Genomic DNA, 6,000 nt, shown 5'->3' with positions numbered 1-6,000 from the left:
ATTTATAAGGAGTTTCAATTACTCATCACACTGGAACAATGAAGCATTATTGAGAGCATGGGAAAAATGAAGTAAAGCTTTTATTTAAGCCTGCAGGCTATATATGGTAATATAGCAAATTGACAATTATTTTTTGGTCACTGAAGGTGATATATCATATAAATTAATATAAAATATACCTGTTAAAGCTAGGGTTGGTAGTCTCGGAAAACCAGCATGAATTTGAATGTAGCTTTTCCTCATGACTCCGTCTAACCCCTCCCCTCCTCCCTCGGAGCTCCTCCAAAACAACGCCCCCCCCCGCTCACATGCACGAGCGCCGCTGATTCTCTACCATATGATCGTGACTGATTCAAAACCGGTCCTCACCAAAACATTATCATAGTGAAAGTTAAAAACACAAACAAACATGGCTGCTGTTAGTACTCACAACTATCATGCTAGCATTATCCAGTTGTACCAGTGACACGATATCAGGAGAAAAGTTATAACACATGTAATACTGTAACAACTCTACTGTTTGTTAAACCTGTTTAGGGTAGATGTTCTTAATTCCTACAGTGTTGACGGTTAGTGAAGGCATCAGGAGAGGTGTAGAGTGTGCGAGTGGGAGAGAGGAGAGGAGAATTTTTTCATTCATTCAAACATTGATTGTTGCTTTGTTGGTTGGCGTGATCACGGCCGACAGTGACCGGTTATTAAAGCTCAACGTGTTCACGAATCGGCTCGTCATCCCTACAGACGCTACAATAAATATATATTTTCTGTAGGACTTACTGAACGTCATTAATTATTCTGCTTGTTGGTGAGAGCTTTTTAGACTCTGATCCGGACTACAGTCCTGAGCAAAGCACCTCATCAGGTCAGAGGGGACAGGCCCGAGGACGAGCGAGAGGGGCAGTAAATAGAGTCAGGGGAAGTAGAGGCAGGAGACGGGGACTCGGAGGAGTGCACGCCGGGGAAATGTACGCGCAGGAGGAGGGCAGAACGGCTGGACGGGATTTGATTGGTTTAAAATTTGTGGAGCCAAAAAACTGTGATTGGTTGATGTTTTCCCAGGTTTACTCCGGCTGTAGATAGCAGTTTTTTTTCACTCTTTTTTAGGAACACATCATGTATTGATTGCCATCAGGACATAAAGATCATTTTAACCAGTATGACAAAAAGTGTATCTAAATCTGATTACCAACCCCAGCTTTAAAGCAATATATTTAAGACTGAACATGGTAGCAGGAATTTTTAGTATAGTAAAATGATTCTTCTATGAATCGTACGACAAAGAAAAAAATCTGTCTCATCAATAGTAAAATACAAAATCTTGCACTTAAATATATATTACAATGTAGAATATTCTACTTGTAGTGTCCACGGTATCCTTTTGTTTTTCCCCTTTGTGAGTGAATCACTCCTGGGCTGACTGTTATCCTAGACGCTTGTGTTGCTTGAGAAAAAAGGTGGAATGTCCAGAGGATGCGGTTCAAAAATATAAATTGGGATTTTATTTGTGATCAAAGAAATTAAACATAAACAAAAACTGTATCAATGCTTGATTTTAAACAAAGACTATCTGCAAGGTCCTCAAGGTCTGCAAGGTCTAAAGACTGCCCTTCAGTCAGCCACACCACTAGGCTGCAGCACCTTACTCTTAAGCACTCGGACCTGCGGGATCACAACCATTAGTGAACACACCACACCACACACACACACAGACACACAGATATTTCCAAAATATAATTCAATTATTAAATATAACTGTAAACTAAGGAATTGGCTCCTACACTACTAATGGGATAATCCAGCCATTCGGCTGAGCCACCGAAGGACTATTCAACAGATTTTATTCATCATACCCTTAAGATATTATTTTATGCATGAATCTAAGGATTTTTCAACAAGTAATCAGAACTTTTCTTTAAAAAACTTTTTACATTTTTTTTATAAAATAAAAAAAAACACCTAAGAAGTTGAAATATCCCATCCTCCCTGTACCTCGTCAAACTAGCTTCAATCTCTTCCTTGCAAAGCTAAATCTGCCAGCTTTCATTCAGTGGTGTAGCTTCTCTCGACATGTGAGCTGCCATATTTTGTTTTCTGTTTTCATGTTGACAGCTCTGCTTCTATGATTTACATATTGAGATAGAATCCCAAAGCAGGAAACACTGAGATATAAGCATATTAATATTGAATATCACTGCAAAAATGATTTGGTGATACAATCGAGATAACAAACCCAGATATAGCATGTGTTGATGCCTGGTGTAAATAACACAAATGATAACACCAGCAGACGTACAGTATGTCGAGTACAGCTAACGAGGAAGTGATGAGGCTGTGACAGAGACAGGCAGCCGTGTCAGTATGATAATGATGCTACAGCGGGAGCAGGCAGTTATCTTCTTGAGAGACAGTCGACTCAGTAACAGAATGTCAGCAGGGTGACACTCCTCGTCAACATGTTTTTGCTTCCCGTCCAGGAAAAGAAAAAAAGGGTAGCGTAAGTGTTTTAGCACCCTGGCATTATAAGTCAAACTGTAGTTGAACACCGCTCTCTAACAGTAAATGTCAAGGGCAGGGGCAAAGTCAGAGGGATGAGCCTATATACACTAAAAGAAGCCATTTGTCACTGCTCTGCATCCCATTATGGAGGCTTTTACAGCATCATACAGGAAAAAAGAGGGGGAAAAATATCCTCTATCACCTCTCATAGCCCGGATAATCTCCACAAACGTGCCACACAATACTCCAACGCTCCTATTTTAGCATTTTGAAGGTATCCTCAGGACGTGGAGAGGGACGGATATAGTTTTTTAGAGTTCTGATTTGAATGAACGATTTGTCAAACATCATAACAGATTAACTTCTTCTTTTCACTCTGAAGAATCAAAGTAAGCGGCATCTGCTGCCACGTTTGTTTTTTCATGACAATCCTGCAAATAGCCATTGTAAAGCTCACAAAAGGATAATCTCTTAACCTCTTTAGCTGAGGTATCTTTTGATTTCCTTTAGTTACAGTGTGCTCCTCTATATTTAGTCCATGTGCAGTGATTGAGCCATTTTGTGGCTGCAGGCATTAATGCAGCCACTAAACTTTCTCTGATGCAGCACTTGCTTTTCTGCGCAAGTGGACAGTTTTTGCTGACTTTCCTGCTGCTGGTTGATGATAAATTGGATTCTAAGTAAACAGTGATGAAGCACCTAAAGCAGTCAGTATTGGCATTCATAAACCCGGCTCCATATCCCAGCGAGTCCTAATCATCGGTGACAAATATACTTAGGAGCACCTTTGGGGCACCTTTGACAGAGGCATTGTGTGCACCCGAGATGAAACCCTCTCCCTGTGGTTGATCAGCCAGACAGCCTGACCTTCCTGATGCCGTTTTTGGACTGTATTTTCGCAGTAATCCACTCATCTGACAGTATCTTCAAGCCCTTTCATAATAATCTTTAATAAGGACGACCTTTGATGCCACAGACAGCTCCACCAGGCCGTCTGATTTCTCCTCAGCATGTCGACAGGCTACTAATCCTCCCCTCTTATCTCGGCTCCCTCTGATATCAAGGCTTAGTTTTTTTTTCTCGCGGCTGTGGCAGCTGTTAGTAATGAACTTGGCATTTTTTACTCCAGCACACTGACAGAGTTAGCAGTGAGTGTCGAAGCATTAAAAGGAAATTTTGGTTTTGATGATATGATACTGCGTCACTCAGACGTTCATACAAATTGCGTTCATCCTCTTCAAAACGGGAGAACAGAATCACAAGAAGTTCTGCAGCACTCGCGTTTTGCAAAGGCAGCAGTTGTGTTCAAGTGTGTATTATAGATGTACTGCAGGGCTCAGGCATTCAGGAAGTCGCTTTCACTCAGATAAACGCTGAAGAATACAGGACGATGTGGAGTGGTGATACTTTTGTAGCCATCGAGAATAGTAAGAATATCCACAAGATTACTCACTAGATCTTTGAAGAACTATATTCTGACAGATCTTGATAAATGGACAAAATAAAACAGTAGTACTCTGAATAGACACCGGTAAAATGCACATCAGATACCTTGTATGAGGCATCTTTATTAGTAAAGAGCTGGTGAGAGATAAAACGAATGTTCTTTTCTCATTCTTTAATGGAAAAAATGCATAAACCATTTGAAGGAAGTTTATTTGAAAACAATTTTTCAAACTTTAGAAAACTAATTAATAAAAAGGTGCAGTTTGACTTTTTCTACCCCCTTGTTTATGTAAAGTATAGCTCCAGAGAAAGTTCAGTCAGGAATAGGGATGGGAATTGATATGATTTTATTTGTCCCAATGCAATTGTCAATTCTGCTTACTGATCTAATTCTTTATCAATTCCCTTTATCCCTCTGGATTGTCTGTGTGGAACAAAAAAAGGTAGACCAACACTTAGACTCCACTAAGACTGAGGCTACTGTAGGTGGAGAGAGCTATCGGTCTTAGCAGTTCAAGGATTAAAGGTTTTTTATTGTCATACCAACACAAGCTGTCGCATGATATGGAACGAAATTTTTATTCTCAGGTCCTGTATCAAGCCACAATAAGAACACACGATTAAAAAGGAAGACAACAGTAGTAAATATAAAAATATAAATACAGCAGTCAACCCAAGATAGCAAGGTAACACCAGAAAGCTTCAAGATGACAGAGTGGGGATCTCCACTTGGCAGTTTATGAAACAGAAATTAACAGTCTGCCTTATAATGCCAGGTCTCTATAGCGCTATATTCATATATCGTACATAACAATTAGAGAATAGGAACAGCTTACACCAACTCCCTACTGAAATGAGAGTTCTCTGTCGGTCGGAACATAACAACAGCTGTAGCATTGTAAAGAAGCAACTTGTCTGTAATATGAAACCGAAACAGAAAGGTGGCACCACCTTGTGCCATTGCCTGGTATTGAAGCAGTGTTACATCAACTAGATTCTGACTGTTACAACGCTTTGTGCTAATGTTAGCATAGGACAGGACATATGTACCTTCACTGCTCTTGTGGACCAATGTGGACCAATGTTTTAGTTTAAAAGGTGACCCTGTGCAATTTTTACCCGAACGCGTCTTCTGTTGTTGTAGTTACAACAGCTATTGGAAACATGCACAAATGCCTTTAGGTTTTCATTATTTTATGAGTATATTTGACATTATATTGAAAAAACAATCTATGATGCATTCGTAAGGACTCCTTTCGTGTTTCAACAACAGCTGTTGTAACTGAAAACCACTGATGCATTTAGCTGAGAGACGCCCCATAACAGGGTCACTCTCTGAAGCGAAACATCGACAGCATAGAGCGTCACACATGGTACTCCTGGTATTTAATGTCATGCTGAGTTGACAAATGTTTAAGTATGTTGCTGGTGTTTCCTTGCTTGAAATCACACAGCCACAGGCATTGTATGTTGCGCTGTTAGTGTCATTCAGTGTCTCCTGTCCACTGTGGTTACTTCCTCGACTCCTTGGTTGTCATTCACGCTGACTGTCTCTCCCTATGCGTGCCGTCATTGTTTTGCAAGGCACGCAGAAATAAGTGGAAGGCATCGAACTGTTAAGCATAAAGGCAAATGATGTTGATGGCTTGGAATCTGAGCTACTTCTCAGCTGGGCAGACTATTCCCAGTGATAGCTGAATCCTGTCATTGGTTAATCAGCTGTTTCTGTAGCGTTTTCATCCAATAGCGCAGTAGCACATCACTTTTCTGCTCTCTTTTAAAACAGGATTCTTTCTCTGCCTCTAGTTCCTTTATGCTGACGTTACATGCTTGTCCCTCCACCTCCCAATCTCTGCCTGGTCTCTGCGGAGCCATCAGCCTTCATTTATCATCCATCCAGTCTTAGCAAGTCATCAGCCACCACCACCTCCACCTCCACCACCACCAGTGCCTGGGCTCAGTGGGGGGATTTTTCCTGCTGCTGCTCAGATCAGACATCCTTTGATTTAAAAATATCTCCATAGAGTCCATACGCCAAAGACCTTCTGTCTCGTCACA

This window comes from Notolabrus celidotus, chromosome 17 (assembly GCF_009762535.1).
Source record: "Notolabrus celidotus isolate fNotCel1 chromosome 17, fNotCel1.pri, whole genome shotgun sequence".
Taxonomy (NCBI): domain Eukaryota; kingdom Metazoa; phylum Chordata; class Actinopteri; order Labriformes; family Labridae; genus Notolabrus; species Notolabrus celidotus.
Note: the sequence above shows the minus strand (reverse complement) of the source record.